Source organism: Apis dorsata, unplaced genomic scaffold (genome assembly GCF_000469605.1).
Source record: "Apis dorsata unplaced genomic scaffold, Apis dorsata 1.3 scaffold_19, whole genome shotgun sequence".
Taxonomy (NCBI): Eukaryota; Metazoa; Arthropoda; class Insecta; order Hymenoptera; family Apidae; genus Apis; species Apis dorsata.
In genome coordinates, this window is record NW_006263321.1 from 871,999 (window position 1) to 892,081 (window position 20,083).

Here is a 20,083-nt window from a genome sequence, read left to right on the forward strand (position 1 = left end):
TCGAAAACGAAGTAGCAACACATGGGCGCATCAATATTTTCTCCCTTTGTGTCGCACGTTTAATAATTCTGTCTTCCAGCCACCGGTTACCCCCTCCTTCTTTTATTTTTTTTCACGGAAAAATCAGCTTGTCATTCCCAACTGTATTCGCAATATTTTTAAACTGTTCGTCCCGAATGTTGTCTATGAATTTTTCAATGCTTGTTTTATTTCGAATCATCTTTTTTTTTCATATTCTTTTGTGAATTTCGAAGAACCTGTTGAGCCTAAAAAAAAAAAAAATTCTTTTTTGTTTACTTGTCTTTCCATCTTTCATCTCGTTTCAATGAAAATTGTATTCTTTTTATAAACAGGTAATATGCTTTCGAATAATTTGTTCGATTTTTCACGAGACTAGTTGACGATTAATATTAATTTTTATGAAATAGCTGTAATTCAAAAGTAACGAAGTAATTTTGAGAATATATTTAAAACGATTAAATATAGATTAAATATTCCATTCCGTATATTTTTAAATACATTCGATTGGGAAATACAAATTCAACAATTCAAATTATCTTATTTTCCAAAAATTATATTTTTCAAAAAAGAAGAGCATTCGACTATTAGAAAATTAGAAAATTGAAAGGAAAGCGTTCCGTGTACATCGAAATATTCAAATATTAGAAAATAGCATACCATTCGTGGAAAGATGGAACCAACACCAGAAATCATATTTTTAAAGAGAAAAGGAAACGATTCGATTAGGAAATTCGAATCGAACCCATTCAAATCGTATTCATCCCTTCGTATCGTGGCACGATGCTCACACCCCTTCAATTTCCAATCGCGCCTCCTATGCGATCCACGATGACGTTATGGGCTCGCCAGGAAATCGAAGGGAAAATCGCCATTTCCACGGGAGTGGTGCCCCCTCTCCCCGCCACGGTATCAAAAAATCCAGCGAGGAGGGAACTCGAAGAAAACGTCGTATTCTTTATCTCGTTGGTCCAGCTGTCGTATTAAATTCTTGGCAGGATCTTCGGCCGCCCCTCTTTGAGACTAAGCCAAATTTCACGGTGTCCAGAAGCGGCGACAACGCGCTCCTTTCCCCACCGATCTCAAAGCGACTCGAATTTCTTCTGTCTGTCTGTCGTCTATAAATGGAAAATCGAGGATTCTTTATTCACTTTGTCGTTTCGATGACGCGAAGTGGATAAAAGGAATTTAAATGTTCTTTGTTATATTTTTCAAGATTGTTTCCCTCCTTTTTTTTCTTTTCTTTGAAAATTTTTTATCGCGACGCTCCTCCGCATTGATCGTTTATTCGTTAATTAAATATCTCACGCTCCAATTTTTTCTTTGTTTATCATTCGTATTAATAAGTGGAAAATTGAAGTGATGATGAATTTCGAAAAGAAGTAATTGGAATTTGGATATTCGAATGATAATTGAATATTTGTTAACAATATATATGATATATATTACAAAATTTCAATTTGTTTGATTCTTGATGGATCAAAAAAAAAAAGTTTCGATTTGAAACATTTTTTCGGTTTTTATACTCGAGATATATAGAAACACTTCAATAAAAAAGGGGGGAAGGGAATAACAGTTTTTCCATTCAAAATCCCTCCAACAGAAAAAATATTCGATGTAAAACACGCATTATCTACTCCACATATAACATGCATCCAATATCACTTTTATTTTCCATCACTTTCCCAGTTTTATCAGTAACAAAAAAAAATATCTATCGTTTAATGCGGAGAGCATCCTTTCACAAGAGCAACAAACCTTCAAAATCGATCCCAATTCACGACTAATCATTTTCATTCTATATACGTACACGCAATAGATTCGTCAAAACTTTGTTCACCTGAGCGCGAGGAATAATCTAACTATCCGCTACCAGTCTTTGAGCCTCTCAGTCTTTCCCCCTTGACAAACTTGCCGGGAAACTTCCCTCTCGTAGCCCTCTCGTATTATTAATGTTTATTAATTTTGCAGCGCAAACAGGGGTCGCTGGTTCGCGGAAACAAAGCGTGGCCGCGTAAACGCGGCGTTGTTTTGCAATAAAACACACGGTGGAAACACATTGTCTTTGTGCGTGTGCGGGAAATATTGCGAATGTTTGCGATCCTCTGATGCTACGTCTTTGTTATTGCAACGCCGCGCGTTGAACGGGGCTGCATAAATCGGGAGGATGCGAAGTTTCCGGTTAATATCGGCCTAAACAGAGGACAGAGTTTGAATCGTTCTAATCGATATTTAATCTTATTACATTTAATCTTATGTCAGATGGAAAGCGACTCGATATACTTACGATTTCGATAACTCGAGAATATCTTAAAGATCGGTAATTCGAAAGTACGATCGAATTTAATTTTCGAAGCAGTTGGTGAATTGGAAAGCAAAATTTCTGAATAATATCTAAACAGAGTTTGAATCGATTTCAATCGATATTTAATCTTATTACATTTAATCTTATGTCAGATGGAAAGCGACTCGATATACTTACGATTTCGATAACTCAAGAATATCTTAAAGATCGGTAATTCGAAAGTACGATCGAATTTAATTTTTGAACCAGTTGGTAAATTGGAAAGCAAAATTTCTGAATAATATCTAAACAGAGTTTGAATCGTTCCAATCGATATTTAATCTTATTACATTTAATCTTATGTCAGATAACTCGAGAATATCTTAAAGATCGATAATTCGAAAGTAATTATCGATCGAATTTAATTTTCGAAGCAGTTGGTGAATTGGAAAGGAAAATTTCTGGGTAATATCTAAAGAGAGGACAGAGTTCGATTCGAATCAATACTACCAATTTATATTTAATCTTATATCGGGTGGAGAGCGATTCGATTTATGATTTCAATAACTCGAGAATATTTTAAAGATCGATAATTCGAAACTACGATCGAATTTAATTCTCGAAGCAGTTGGTAAATTGGAAAGCAAAATTGAGTAATATCTAAAGAGAGGACAGAATTTGATTCGAATCAATAAGGCCAATTTATATTTAATCTTATATCGGGTGGAGAGTGATTTACGATTTCGATAAGTCGAGAATATCTTAAAGATCGATAATTCGAAAGTACGATCTAATTTAATTCTCGAAATAGTTGATAAATTAGAAAGCAAAATATCGATCTAAAGAGATAATTAAGATTAGTATTTAAGTTAGAAAAGCAGAGTTAAATTCCATCTGATATTTTTATATTGATGTATTCAGTTGATTCAATAATACTTAATCGTTTCATTTGATCATTTGTCCCATTATTAATACTAGTTTTAATTACTTCATTCTAGGGATAATCATTGCAAAAAACATATGATTCGAAAAAAGATACTTCGAATATATGATATACTTTTAATCGAAATGAAGGAAACTATAAAACACATGCGGAAATACTTAGTTTCAAATTCAGATTTCAGTTTTCGATCTGGATTAAAGAGATGGCCAATTTTCGAGGCTAGTTTTCGAGATGACTATCGGCCAACGAAATAGTATGTCAAAGCATCGTCCAAGCTTTTACTCGCAGCTTTTTACTTGGTCCTAGGATAGAATTTTTGAAAGGCAATTTAAAAATTTCAAGCCAATTGCGCGAAGACACGTTTTCTACTGAAATCTCGAAATAACGAAACTTGAAACATTCGTTTTCCCTTACACGAGAATCGTCGAAAATTTTTTCATGAAAGTTCTCTCTCTTCTTTTTTTTTGTTTTGTTGTGTTTCAATTTCTCGCTTCGAGAAAGTGTCTGGTGAAATTAATTCGATGATTTTTATGGAAATCGTGGAATTGAAAATTAACATTTTTCGTGATCAACATGGAGGATGAATGATTCGATGAAATAAACTTTTCAGTTAATTTCGCCTCATTTTTAATTGCTCGCTTGATTAAGTTTATAATAAAATTTATAAATCTTCTCGTTTTTTCTCGAATAGAATTCGTTGAACCTTTTTTTTTTTCGATTGAAATACGTCAATCTTCGTTTTCTAGAAATGTTTCATTGATGGAAATTCACGAATTATCGAATAGTTAATATTTTTCATTCTTCGATCGTTAATTTGTTAATTCTCGATAAATTTCCAGGGTTTCGTCGAATTTATGAAAACATTTTATATAATCTAATTCAAATTTTAGTCGTTTCAAATTGGAATAGTACAAATTTTCATGAAATTTCTTACTACTGTAACTTCATTTTCGAGAAAATAATTATTCTTCAAGACGAAAGATTAAAATTTCCTTTTCATTTTCTTCAATAAAAAAGAACGACTGTTTCAAATTTCTTCCTTCTACAATCCAAAATGTATAAATTCAGCCAAAAACACAGTTATACAAAGTTAATTATTTTCGCAATACTACTTTAATCTCCAACCCATTAACTTGCCTTTTTAAAAATCAACTCATTCTGAGATCTTAACTTGAAACCAACCCAAGTATCAACATTTACCAAGCTCTTAACTTTTATTTAAAAAAAACTGATCTCACTCTTCCACCAGATCATTTCTTCAATAATAACTCCATATGATATGACTCCAGGATCCATCAAAGATACGATCATCGATCCTTTGCCTTAAGAAATAATGATCTCGAACGAGTCAAATCATCTACGAATAATAACTTCCAATTGTCCAAAGCGTTTTCTTTCCGTTCGAGTTTCAAAAAAATTATCTACACCGGTTTACCAAACAATTATTCCAGAATCGCACTCAACAATTTATCCATCCAGCGCGACAATTCCCCGATGTATCGAAGTAACGAGCTCACTTGCTCGTTGAAATATTCCATCCGGGGGATGATCGAAAATTGTGAGCGTAATCAAGATTCAGTTCATCGGGATTCCCTGAAATTTACCTTCTAATACACCTCGAAGAGGAAGCAATTTACAAAAGCACTCGTCGCGCGATCTTCCGGTTTCACGGTTCTCACGTTCACCCTCGGCCGGGGGTGGCGGCGATAATTGGGGTAAAAACGAATAAACCGTGCCCCAACTTGGACCCTAATAATGGTCGGTGAACGGCCACTGTTTGTAATTACGCGGCTGGCGTTCCTGGTACCTGGCTGTTTTACGCTTTTCCTGGAAAATTCGTGTTGCTCGTTCGCGTTTCTCTCGTAATTTTCTCGGGAAGGCTTCGATCGGGAATTTTCATTTAAATATAGGCAAATCGTTGGGTAATTTGAGGCTACTTTTACTTTTGTGTTCCGTCTATATTTTCTTTATTTATTGTAAATCCATTGACTTTCGTGTTCTAGAAACTTTAGAATCAATTTTATTTCTATAAAATTTTAAAACTAATTTCTTTAATAGTAGTTGATATTTTTGATTCATATTTAACAAATTATTTGAATAAAATATTCGTAATGCGTGTATTCTTATATTTTCTTATTATCTTTCTACGTCGTATTTCTATTATTGAATTAAGATATAACACGAAAGAATACGCATTAAATGTTAAATATAAGGAAAATTATAGGTGGAGTAAAGTACATCGAGATCCACTTCTAGTCGATTACTTCCATAATTTGTTAATATATTCATCGTGGAAACAATTTTCAAAATCACATTGTGCTTTAATTACGTACTTTAATATGCATGTAAAATTAAAATCGTAAACAAGAAGGTTAATTACGCCGCGCAATGGCATTAAAACATTGGAAAACCCGTGGAAAACGTGATTCTTGTTGGAAATTGAATCCAGGTCTCGGATAAATCGTCGATATTGAAATGAAAAATCGAAACGATTTCATTTGAACTGGGCAGAGAAAAAGAAGGGTATTTTACAACAAGCTTCGACTCCTTGAACTCTATTTTCTCTGGATCTCTCTTTCGAAACGATATTCAATTACACGATAAAATTGCAATTTGAAATGCCTCATCAAATTCGTTAATTTTTTAATAACTAGTGTCACGATAGTTCGAACCATAATTCCTTAATTCCAACAATTACCGATTTATTTAAAAATTCTTATCAAAATTTCAAGAATCCAGTGCTACTATTTTCTTTAACGTATGCACGATATACTAACTATTGGAAAAAATGTCATTAGAAAAAGGTGGAGAATAATTACAATTAATCACTTATTAAATTTTGTTTAGAATATTTTAAAAAAAATGTCACTGATAGTAAATCGAATGCAAATGCTTCGTCAAATTCGTTAGGTGAATTTTTAAGCTAGTGTCACGATAATTCGAATTCCAACAATTACCGATTTATTTAAAAATTCTTATCAAAGTTCCAAGAATCGAATGCTATTACTTTCTTTAACGTATGCACGATATACTAACTATTGGAAAAAATGTCATTAGAAAAAGGTGATATCATTGATATCATTGATAGTAAAGAATCGAATGCAAATGCTTCGCCAAATTCGTTAGGTGAATTTTTAAGCTAGTGTCACGATAATTCGAATTCCATAATTCCAACAATTATCGATTTATTTAAAAATTATTCTTATCAAAGTTCCAAGAATCGAATGTTACTATTTTTTTTAACAGATGTCACTGATAGTAAAGGATCGAATGCAAATGCTTCAAATTCGTTAAGTGGATTTTTAATAGCTAGTGTCACGATGCAATAGTTTGAACCATCCATAATTCCGTAATTCCAACAATGGTTCGTATATTTGAATTTATTTTTGAATTAAAGAATTAAAAATTCATAATTCTTCGTCATTACCGATTTATTTAAAAATTATTCTTATTAAAGTTCCAAGAATCGATATCTATACTAATAATTGGAAAAAGATGGAGAATAATTTGAATTAATCAGTTATTACACTTTGTTCAGGATATTTTAAAAAAGATATCACTGTGATCGGTGGTAAAGGATCGAATGGAAATATCTATCTTCTCGTCCTTCAAAATTCTATGCAAAATGGGCGCATAATGCTCACCAGGGTTCCTCTCAAGCCCTATTCAACCACTCAGGCGAACCGGCCTTCATTCAAAACTCTGACAAGTCTCGCAACCCGTGCACGTACCGCGTAATTCACTGCACTTTTCCTCGTGCAACTTCTACGAAGCACGTACCGATCCGTGCCCAATCCTTCACCATTGTCTTCTGACTTATCGTCCATAATTTTCTCCCTCCGTTTCCTTTATCTTTCATCGTTAAGCATACACAATAATTACAATAACGCTCATTAAATTATTGATGCACTGCAGCGTAATTTTATAAATAAAAAAATTGGATCAATAATCCAGTAACGAATTTAATCTTCAAGGGGCGTTGATATATATATGTAAAATTATTTTTACATATTTTTCGTAACTAGAAATCAATTATTTTAAATTTTTAATACGATATTTATATATTATTTCCAATCGAATAATATTCATTTCAATTTCATTTTCATTGTCACGTAATATAAAGACCTTTGTCTCGGCTAATTATCTGCAATAATTATTTCCATTACAACCGCTCCAATTACATAAATTAATCAACCTTTTCATATTATCTTCTCGAGAATTGTTGTTGCTTTTATTTCATTTTATTCCCTTGACAATTAATTCTCGGCCAATGGCGTCCACGTTTATTTACGTGAACTAAAATGGGGCATCGTGTGTGCTTCATGCACCGGTCGGCTGATTGTGCGCATCGGTCGAGTTTATCGTAACGACAAAATCTTCCGCCAGGATCGAGGTCTACGGGCGTTATCTCTTTTGATCGCGTCTTCGTTGCTCATCCACGGTTTAATGACGTTAATCATGCACACGGGCATCGAGTTATCGGTGGCCAGCAGTGAATTCTAGTATACGCCGTTCTCCACTTTTGCCTGATGAATACTCCCTTCCCTGCCTCCCAATGATGTTCAATCTTCGTGCTCGTTCGTGTACAGATTAGGGAAGATGGTGGAAATAAAATGAAGGGAAATTACACTCGTGTATGCTTATTTCATATGTTACTCTTCGCCCATGAAGCGTAAAGAAAGATTAAAATATTACTTTGGATTAATCGTTTCATTTTGTGAAGTAATTTTTTGAAAAGAAGAATCGTTGGAGATAAGATTGAATTTTTAATAAATAAATTCACGTTTGAAATTTCGTATTTGCTATAGAAAAAATTTCGTTTAATTTATTCAACTATATTCATTCTTCATTGAGTTAATTTTTGTCTGATCGAAACAGGACACAATTTAATTGACATAATTTTTTTCATCTGCTTTCATCTGCTTTTTATTAACATTGTATTTGACACGCGTAATTTATTTTCCAATTTTCTTCCCGCTTTGTAAAAGATCGAAATGAAACAGAATTTTTGCAGGGATACAAGACCCAATGTCTGACTATATCGGAATATTTCACTCGACGTACGCAATTTCTTCCTTAATTGTTCCTTCTGCTTTGTGGGATATCAAATTGTGAAAGAAGTTGTTCCACGTTCCATTGTCTGTCATAGAACGGGATACTTTGGTTAACGCATCATTTCTTCCATCCATTTCCTTCCTCTCCGTGAGTTGTAGTGTATAAAAGAGAAACTGGGGAATAAAATTTCACGGGAACAGTTTTATTTATATTTCGATAATATAAAAGGTAAATAATCGATAAAATTATCAACACTTACAAGCCCGGGAGAGTTGCATTGTCGAAAAACATGTTCTATGTGTATATCGAGTTTACGTTGTAAGTCATTTTCGATATTGGAAAATATGGGGAGAATGCGTTGCAAAAATATCGTGGAAAAATAACTGGTGCAAAAAAATAGTGAAATTATTGGGAATTTTTCCCCGATATCGAACTGATCGATCAGTTTTCAGTCGCGCTTTTAACCACTTTCATTCCTGGAATTTTCTCCTTTGACTTGTAACCATTCATTTACCGTCATTGAACGTTATTTCTTTTAGAATAATAGCCGGAAATATGGATGAATTGATACGCGCCTGATAGGGAATTTATCGTTAGAAGTGATTTTCTTTCGTCGATCGACAGTTGGTGGCTATGACGAATATCTTCGACGAATGCAGTTTGCTGCGAATAATTGTTTTTATTCAATTTTTTTTTTATACAGTCCATATTCTTTTCTAAAAGATTAAAAAAGAAGACAGATATTTTGAAATAGAAAATTGCGTACAAAATAGAATTGAAAAATTTGTACATTACGTTTATATTATTCTTGTACATTAAATTTGAATTAATTTTATTCAAGTTTTATTTTGTTCATAATATCGAAACGTGAAGGTTTTATACAATAAAAATAAGTAGAAAGACGGAATGCATAATGTGTATTCAGGTTTGTTTATTCGCTCATTCTCGATTCGGTTTTATATTTTCCATTTATTCGTTACATTTCTCATCCGTGTTTTTATATTTTCTCAAAGAAGGGATATTTCTTTTTTGTTTATTATTGACAAGCATTCTTCAAAGTTTGTCTCCACGATTCTTATTTCTGTATTTCTGTAACGATATTTCACGCAATGTCAGTGAAACGAAACGAAATTCAGTGTTCAGCATTCGGGAGAACACTCGCTGCTTCAAGTTAAATGTCACTTATGAAGATTCCACTTGCTCTTATCTAATATCGCACAGCGAAAGGACAAATCTGTTGAGGAACTTCCCGCTTAATACCATTCACGCATTCTGACATTACTCAACAACGAAACTTAGTTCAAGCGTTCTCATTAAATTCCTGAAGTCTAACAATTCTAACTGAGTTTAATCATCTATTCAACAAAGGAACGAAATTCACGAAAAATAAATAAAATTCTAGATATTTTACAATCTCTTATAACAATTTCAAATAAAAATTCTGAATTTTAATTATAATCTCTGCATACATATATTCTCATTCATTAGAATGAATTATTTATAAATAATGAAAATACGTCAAGTACTTGGAATTTATATTTAGATTGATTAACATTTTACAAGATAAAAATTCAAGATCCATAAGATCCAAGATCTATAATAATTTGTAAAAGATATAAGATTACAAGAATTATGCATAGAAAATTAATAATTAATTCAATAAATTAATAAATAATTCATTCACTCTATTAACAATCTCCCAATCCTTAATAATATTCCCATTAAACTAAATCAGTTCCTCAAACAACTAACTAGACGCTTCAAACCAAACCAAACCAACTTCCTTAAACTCTAATCACAAGATCATAAATCTCGAACAATTATCGCTCCAAACGAATCGTAACAATCATTGAATAATGAGACGTTTCAAACCGATTCAAACTTCCCCAAACTTCCTTCAACTTCTTCAAACATCACGCGATCGCTTAACCATCGTTAAATAATTAACGAATCGCTTCAAAAACAATCGAAACTCGCCATCAACTTTTCCAAATCTTAATTATAAAATCACAAACGTGAAACAACGCGTGAAAGCATCACACGATCGCTTCAAACGGAACGATCATGTTTAACCATCGTTAAATAATTAACGCATCGCTGCAAAAACAATCTAAACTCGCCATCAACTTTTCCAAATCTTAATTATAAAATCACAAACGCGAAACAACGCGTGAAAACATTACACGATCGCTTCACACGGAACGATAATGTTTAACTATCGTTAAATCATTAACGAATTGTTTCAAAAACGATCCACACTCGCCATCAATTTCTCCAAATCTTACTCACAAACGTGAAACAACGCGTGAAAGCATCACACGATCGCTTCAAACGGAACGATCATGTTTAACCATCGTTAAATAATTAACGCATCGCTGCAAAAACAATCTAAACTCGCCATCAACTTTTCCAAATCTTAATTATAAAATCACAAACGTGAAACAACGCGTGAAAGCATCACACGATCGCTTCAAACGGAACGATAACGTTTAATCATCGTTAATTGCAGATAATAAGGAGCAATATAATCAAAAGCAGAGGGCCGGAAGTTCAATTGAGAGTCGATCCAATTATTCAGACTTGATCCTCGTCGTCTTGTGGAGGTCGCGATGGCATAAATTCGTGCTTCCCGCTCGAATATCGCCCGCGGCCGGATAGTTGGCAAACGTGCTGTGTTTCCATTTCCATCCGCCAAGATTCAGCCTCGAGGCGTGGAAGAGTCTCGCGGAACTTCCGCTGTAAACCAAAGGGGAATTGGCCTTAGCTGAGTGGAAACTCGGAAATTCTGTCTTTAGTCACGTAGCCGTGGGACGATCCCCGTGGCTTTGTTAACCAGCCTGTCCTTGGACTCTTGAGAGGGACCTTGCCACGGATACCGGAAACGGAGGATACTAGTAGGGGATTTGTTTCCATTGCAGCTATCTATCGAATTGGCTACTGATCGCTCGAAACTGTTTGTATTGTATTTGGTGGTATATACGTTTGGTAGTTTATTATCAAGTGGTTATCGGATTTGGTGTTGGTGTTGGAGTTCGGGTTAGAATTGTGGATTAGAATCGAGGATTTAATATGATGTTTTGTCGATGTTGTTATTACATTAAAAATATGTAGAAATTGAATGTAGTTTGGTAGTTTATACGGAATGGTTATTGGCTTTTATTTGCGTTGAAGTCGAATTAAGTGGATTGCGAATCGATGTGATGTTGTATTATTAGCTTTTTTTAGTTTAAGTTATAAGCTAATGTATTTCCAATTTAATTTCAGTTGACGGAAGTTTATGGAAATTATTTGTATCGGGATTGATAGTTTATTAGGATGATTATTGGCTTTACTGTGTCAGAGCTGCGATTAGTGGGCTGTAGATCGGAGAATTGGCACGATATTACTGTATTATTATTATTATATGAATCATATTATTTCTCTAAACAAGGTAGGTGTTTATTATTAACAGTATTATGAAATAATCTAATTTAATAATTGAAATATGAGTTTCCACTATCATCTCATATTCATATCAATAATTAATATTCAAGCAATAATAAAGCGAAACAAGCAGTACAAAAAAAAAATACATTAAACTATAATATCGAATTTGAAAAAAATTGCAAACTTTTATTCCAGAAATCAGAGATTTTTAAAAACAATATATTGCAAACACGCAATACCAATTTTCCAAAACTTTCTTATCATTTTTCATCTCGAAGAATCCAAAAAGACAAAGAAAGCACGTATATTTTGTTAAAACTCATATTTCGTTAAAACAAGTCAAAAATTATCATCGAAAATATCGTTCGCTCAAAAAACACGCCATCAAGATCGATCAATCGTAAAGTCGTCAACACGAATGCGAAGTTCCTCTCTCTATCTCTCTCCATCTTCACAAAATGAATTTCAATTGAATTACGTTATCGAATAACGAATGATCGAACGCAATTCGTACACCATGGTACGAAAGTTTATATCCGCCTCGATGGAATTTTGTCGGGCATCTATTATTTCAGTAGCGGTAGCCAGTGCCAAAGTGGGCTGGTAATATCGAAAGATCAACACACGCCACGAATTATGCAGCCCTTACGGCCCTTTCACCACGACTCGGTCGACTCGGCTTCGGCCAACTTCGGCTTTCTCCGGCTAGGAGATCGGCCTCGGCCACTGTACCCCCCCCAAGACTCTTACAATCCCCCTGCTCGAACAACACAATGCATACAGAGGAGGGAAAACTACTTTATGCGGAACTCGAGGTGAAATTGCATTTATGGCGAACCGGTCGCGGGCTTTGTTGTGGACAGTTGTTGTAATTGTTTGATTTATATGAAAATTGGAAACAGCCGTGAGCCGACCTACGTTTGACGTAATAAGTCTGCCACGTTGCACGATTATTTTGCTTAAGGGAAACTCGATACGGATATTCGATTTTTACAATTATCGATTTGAAACAAAATTTTTTTCGATCGATTTTAGCTAGAAGGTATAACTTTATATTTGTTTAAAATTTATTTACACATTTGTTTTTTTTGAAATTATTAATATTAATTTTGCGCTTTTATTTAAAATCTTTCAAATGGATTAAAAACAAAATGGAGAACAATTTCAATTCGCGTTATCGCAATGATATAAAAGTCGATGCTGTCGGCGTGACATAACGCTGGTCGTTCAAAAATACGAGCGATCCGGCCGTTCGACCGGATATACTAGATTTCGGCTATTCGCGTTTCTGAAACCAGCAAATCATTGCGGCGAATCGTAGGACAGAGTGCAATTACATCAAGCTTTAGCGAACCAACCAACGTGGCCGGGCGAACGATTGGAAATCCCAGGTACGTGGCTGTGGCCACCTACGTGCTATTAGGTGCTCACCTAGCTGGATCGTGCGCACGCGATTTAGCTGGACGTTGTAGATAAATTTCTGCAGACGCCGGCCTCCCCCTCGATCCGTAATCCTCCGATTACACGATGAAATTGGCGCCATTGTGAAAAAAAGAAAAAAGTAGAGATCCTCTCGTTCGTTTTTAATCAGTCGCCACCGGCCTTTTCTCCCCTCGATTTTCCATTCCTCGATGACGATCATGGGAGAATTCATACCTCTGTTCCTCTGTACAATTTTTGCGTGCAATTTTTCATTTTTTTTTTTTTTTTATTCGCGAATAGTAATTCTTTTCGCATCGAATGACCCGACTCTGATGAGGGATTTATCGCCGATGTTTGATGAATTTTTCAGCTGTTGCGCCTTTATCTTTTTTGAGGGATTGGTTTTTGACTTTTTTTTGGGGGGGGGGGAAGGATTTTGTTGTGAAACGGCAACAATTGCAAGGATTCTCTTTCATTTACGCAAGTTTAATATTTTTCGTAGATTGATTTTATTTTTTCGTTGAACAATCGATTTGTTCGATCGTTAATGAATTCTAAGCATGGAATTCGAGGGGGGAAGGGAATTAAATCATGCAAGATAGTGGTTTTAGGTAGTTGGGATTGAGATGTTTATCACGCCGGGCACATCTTGGGAGCAACTGATTAATTTACATTATCTCTTAGACATCGTATTTTAGACTATAAGGACATTCTAATCGTAACTTAAGCTTGTAGCAACAGAGCCAAAGATAACATCTGTAATTAATCTTACGCGGAATTCTGCTTGAAATTTAATACGCGTGTCTATATACCGAGTGAAAATTGGGCTATCTTTCTCCGCATATAATCTAATCACGGATCTTAATATCGCCTAAATTGAAAAGACTTTCGATTCGAATCGCGCCAAAAATATGGAATAATCCTTGTTTAATTATTCCTAGACACTGCAAGACAATATCATCGTTAAATGTCCAAAACACATAACAAATAAAAATATTTTCTCCAAAAATAATCATTGTTAAATCCTGTCACGTGCGATCATAAAAGCACAAAGATCGAGGAAACAAGACAAATCCCAAAATCCCTTCTCTCAAAATTCTCAAAAAATAAAATCTTCAAAAACTAATCTCTGTCTATTACACGTTTCGTGCACACGCATGAAAATTACGAAAAATCCCCTGATATCCCATTTCATCCGGGACAATAACTCGATGCACAATCACTATATATATATATATAAGACACCGTTTCCGGGTGTCGACGAACGAGCACACACGCTCGACGAAAATAAAAAACGCGATTAAGGGCCGACTTGTAATCGCAGCTCGTAAATAAAATTGCATCACGCGTAATATCTTAGCCCATACGGTTCGCCGCCCGTGACTAATGCGCACCCTCGTTAGACTCGAGGTCGTTTGAGGTTTACTGCCGTCTTTTGCCTTGGCACCAAAGCACAAGGAGGGTTGAAAGGAACGAGAGAGAGAGAGAGAGAGAGAGACGAAAAAAAAGGGTGGAACACTCCGTTAACCTAAGTCCACATCCTTCAACGCTAGGTAATAAAGACGGCTGGGCTTATAAGACACGGATGATGGGGATCACTTTGCAGAGAGAGAGAGAGAGAGAGTTTGGATACTGTCGATGCCAAGGGAAAGGCTTGGAATGCGTACAAACTGGCGGGATAAGGAGAGCTGAGGAGAGCCTCTCTTTGATCTGTTATCGGGTAATCGTATCGAAAGTATAGGAAGGGCGAGAACAGTGGTTGTTGGAAAGGAGAGGAAAATGGAGACGGTGGTGTCGAGCGATTGAATAACTATCAATCGAGAAATCGAGCCTGATATGTGTTTCTTTGTGCAATTGAAATTTCGTAATTACTTGATGGAAGAAGATTCGAAGTTTTTCTCTTCCAAAATAAATATGATAGGGGAAAAAAGAGAATTCGAATCTTAATATAAAATGAATTGATTCCGATCTCTTCTCTCTTTCGAGCTTCTTCTCTTTCCCTTCCAAAGACAGTTTACAACGTCTAAGTCTAAATAACAATAATAAGAATTGAACTTGAGTGTAATTAAAGAGGAATTCAATTGAACGATGGCTCGGTGTCGAATATCATAGGACTTCCTCGAATTTCGATATTCCTCTTCCTGTATTATTTACGAAACCGTAAGATTTTGTTTGGCAGCGAAGAGAAAGAGGCGTTTCCACGTCACGTGCGCGTGTTGAAGCATAAAGAAACGAATAGGAATGGCGATCAATCGGGGAATGAAATTTCGAATGACGCGTTTCCGCATCACGTACGCGTCTTAGGCTCTTAGGATGGGAAATGGCGATCAATCGGCGAATCGACTTTCGTATTCGTTTCCACAGCTATTTTGTACCGTCACGAGGGGGACGAGGAGCTGATCAATGTTTATTGCGCCCAGCGATCCCCGGAAAAATTGGTTGGATTTATGCGGAACGTGAGCGCATTGTATTACACTTTGCCGTGCTCGAAATTTTCAACGGCCGCGTGCAATTTCCCTCTGGCGCTGTTAAAGGAGATCGCGCTTCCCATTGGAAACGTTTTAACATCCAAATATTGAATAACGTCACGGTGTTTACCATTTCGGTGTCGAATGATCTCTCTCTCTCTCTCTCTTCGAACAAAGAAAATAATGTTTTGTGAAAATATTGTCGTTCCGTGTATCGATGTGTTGTTATGAAATTGTTGTCGTTTTGTTTTGTTTTCGTTAACAATGATTTTACGTATAATTCACGCGTTAACATTGCGAGATTGGGAATTTTTGTTTTATTAATCGTTTATTTATAATGCTATAATGCTACGCGTTTAAATTATGTTATGTATTAAGATTGAGAATTTTATTTTTAATTTTTGTCTATATTGGGAAATTGATATTACGTTGACAGATAATAATAATAGATGTACACTCTTACTAATATAAAACTTGACTAGTTAAAATTATATTGTAATCAAACTCGTTTATTATGCAAGGGGATTTATCATCATTGTGACTTGTATTTTAATCAGAGTCATTTATATGATAATTAAACTACGCTAATCTATTCGTGAATATAATTAAAAAAAAAAAAAGAAATAAAGGCCAAGAAGGAAAATCGTTCCACCCTTCGCGTTAAATACACATAATTTAAATATTGAAATTTCTTATAAATTTGCAAATATCTTTATCCTGATACCAACAATGTTATTTTACTTGTACATTTCATAAAAATATTTATCGATTTTCGACACGAAAAATTTTCTTCTTCGAAATCGGAATCAGAATCGAAAGCATAATCTGAGTGAGCTAAACGCGGACGATTCGTGGAACAGGGGCAATCTGTTAAACAGGAAACACGTAGGAGTGTCTGAAATGCAAGAGGGGGTGGGGAAGGGGAAGGGAGGGAGTCTGTTTCCTGGCATCGGTTTCGAGTCGAGACATCGATTCGCGTTGAATTAGGTGGCCGGCTGAAAATTCTGGCTATCCGACATGCATTGGACCCTGTTCAATTACCCCTCCTTCTCCTTCCTCCTTGAGAATCCCGGAAATCTAGAAATTCGGGATTAATCGAGATCGCGATCAAATTGCTCGGGGTTTATGGGACTGGATCCTTGCTATGCCTCGAAAACTTCATTCATCGTCTTTAACGAATTAATCGAAATGTTTGCGACTGTTATAATTTTTAAATTTTCAAAGATCGTTAAATATAATTCGTAATAATTTTTATTCCTCTTTATTAAATTTTTTCACGTTCTTGTCAGAATTTTATCCCATCTCGTTTATCGAACACGTTCTCGTTGAATAATAATTTTTCATTGAAAAATTCTTAGAAATTCACAGATTTTAATAATCAATAATACTTGCTGCGTTTCTCATAAAAATTTCTTCAAAATATTATTTCTGTCCACACTTGTTATATCAATTAACGTTATATAATAATGTAAACTCTTTCGCATTGAATTGCAATAAATTCTTTCACCTTTTAAGATCTTTCTCAATAATTATAGAATCAACGATTACTCATTGATTAAACCTCGTTTCTATCTCTCTTGAAAGATGCTTAAAAAAAAAAATTCTACCCCTTCCAATCTCTTCATTATCGCAACTCCAATTAATCAAAGGATAGCCGGAGGATCGTCAACCATTATTATTCATAATTTATCTCGCAACAATGAAGAAACTTGGTCCAACTGCCACGACACGATGTTCAGTAGTTGGCGCAGGCACAGTGGCGGCAAAGTGGAAAAGGCAAGTGTGTTGTCAGACTTCTCGAGGGAGGAGGGAGGAGGGGTTGGTAACTGGGTTGGTGGCTTTAGCTTTGAATTCAAAGGGAGAAGGGTGGACGGGAAGCAGACGAGAAATTAACGAACTGGCTGAAGCCGAAACGAATTATCGGGTCGGACGAATTTCTTAAACAACGGCTCGAAGATATAAACTTATATTTTTGTATCGTCATATTTTGTACACGAAACGTGTGGCGAATACAATGGTCGCAGGGAAAAACGTTTCGTTTTCGAGGTTGAAAAAGAACGATTCTCGAGTCTCTCGAGAATCTCGATGAATTTCATGGGTCACAGCTGCGAAATCGAGACACGATTCTTCTCGGTTGCGCAACTTTCGAAATTGGAATATTCGCGTCGTGCATCGCTCTTTCGACAATCGTGACTCTTGTGCGCGAAAAGTTTTGTTGGCGGAACGTTGGATTGAAATAAATGATGCGGTACGATCGTGAAAAATATTTCTATGAGTTCTTATATATATATATATGTTCTGTAATAATAGAACGAATAATAATAATAGAATGAATATTTTAAATAAATATGGAATTTAATTTAATTTGTCTTAACGAAGATCGGTTTCGAGATTTTAATTTATATTTCGTTGTATTACTATTTGATCCAATTTAAAATTGTTTTTTTTACGATACTTTAATTATAATTCTAAACATATTTTTTTAATTATATATCTTTAAAAATTATCATTATATTATTGAAGTATATTTCGTAATTGATTAAAAGAAGAAGGAAAGGGAACTTTGTACATTACGGGAATCTTTAAATTTCCTATAAATGTACGAACATCTGCAATCCATTCACGAGAAGCGTTTTACATTTTTTTTTATCCGGTTAGTAAGGAAATTTTTGTATCGAATAATGTTATTTTTCTATTGTGGAACGATGAATGGCAGGCATTGAAACTTACCAGGTTGGAAACGCACGATAAAGTATCTTTTCTTTCGCTATCTTCGTTTCTTCTCGAATTCTCCACAGTTATATTCCCTGTAATAAAGCAACACGGAGGATATATATATTTCAAATATTTCGTCACTGAGAATTTCACACTGAAATTCCATCAATTTTTCTCGAAAATTGATATTCGACGACGAATATTTACGCTAGAACGTATATTAAACGCGCGAAATATTTTTCCAGCGAAATATTTTTTAAAGCAATGTCGAGATCAATCGGTAAATTTATCACGTCAAATAAATTTTTATTACAATATATTTATAGCGCTCGAAAATAATTACAGGAATGCATGGCGGAAACGCGAAAAGGGTTGGTTGCTCGTACAGCTAGCTTAAATAATAAAAGAGGACTTTTATGTGGAGGGGGAAAAAAAAAAAAAAGGAAAAGAGAGAGAGAGAGAAAAGATTTTAGTCAAGGAAAAGCACAGACATTTGCATTAATCCTACCACGGGAAAAATTAATTTTTAACTCTCGGCCACTTCTACTGCTTTCCCGGCTTAAAATCCACCCGTTCCATAAGTTCATTTCTTCTTTATACTCTAACCTCGCTACTGCCGGAGTGCTGGGCTTAGTTTTATCAAATCAGTTTCATTAGATCTTTCTATCTTGAAGAAAAATCACGACGAGAAATACTTTTTCTCTTTCCTTCGATTTTACGAGAATAAATCGACATAGTCAAACTTTTGCAACTCGAAAATTATTCCATCACAATTTTATCCATCTTTTTCGAATTTTTTTCGAATTTTTATCGCCACATGCATTCAACTGTTATTCGTTTCAATTATTAGATTGTGAATACAATTGAAAATGTCGAGAGTTGCTTTCGAAGAAATTATGTTCATTTATTCAGCATCGAGACAATATCTTCAACAATTAGAAAAATATTTAACACACTCGTACAATTTTATCTTTTCTATTTGAGTCGATATTCGATAATTCGATTAAGATTTTTTTTTTTTTGGGGGGGCTAAAAAATATTCGTTCCCACTCCTAGATATTTCGTTTTTCATCGTCGTACTTTTAGTCACTTTTCCGCATCTCCACGCATCTATTATGCCGTATTGCGCGGGTGTAATTGCCTCGTGAAAAAAAATGAGCCTCGGCGTTTCCTCCGCGTTTCCTCGCAAGGAATTAAAAATTTCACCGACCCGTCAGGCGACGCGCGCGCCATCCTGTCGTCCGGCAAATTACGCTTTTCGCCACTGCGGACCCGCCAGATGCGTCTCCACGACTTTTCATCGTGGGATAAAATAGGGGCGGGAATTTAGAGTTTTCAAAAGCGTGTCGGACAGTCACGCGATGCTGCATTGCGCTTATTTTCAATGCGGACGATTCTTGCTTCATTCAACTTCGCGTTCGTTTAAATCTCTTTGAGTCGAAGAAAGATTTTCATCTGAAAAATTTATAGATTCATTTAAACTATGATGATGGAAAAATTTAAATAAATATGTAATTTTGAGTAAATAATTTTGACTAAATAAAATTGGCATCATTATGTAAAAGTTTATAAAATAAATTTCTTGTCGTTATTTTTCATTTTTTTTTTTTTTTTATTAAGCATATACTATTTTTAATAGTATTATTCTTACTGAAAAGTTTAATGAAAGAGTATGAACGTAAATTGCGTTAAAATTTCATTAGACGGTTAACAATCATGTTAGATTTTATTCTTAGTAAAATGTATTACGTT

General features: G+C 34.8%; 1 long non-coding RNA gene across 2 annotated transcripts in view; it reads right to left on the minus strand.

The window, feature by feature from the left end:
* LOC102671833 overlaps window positions 1-20,083 on the minus strand; it is a 119,596-nt gene that overhangs the window by 60,385 nt on the left and 39,128 nt on the right. The window contains exons 2-3 of one of the 2 annotated variants that reach the window (XR_420615.2): window positions 18,347-18,423; window positions 10,519-11,036 (exon numbers count right to left, since the gene is read on the minus strand). This is a non-coding gene — a long non-coding RNA (uncharacterized LOC102671833). Of the gene's footprint in view, window positions 1-10,518; window positions 11,037-18,346; window positions 18,424-20,083 lie in introns of those variants that run through there. The other variant, XR_004150196.1, reaches the window with a different exon arrangement.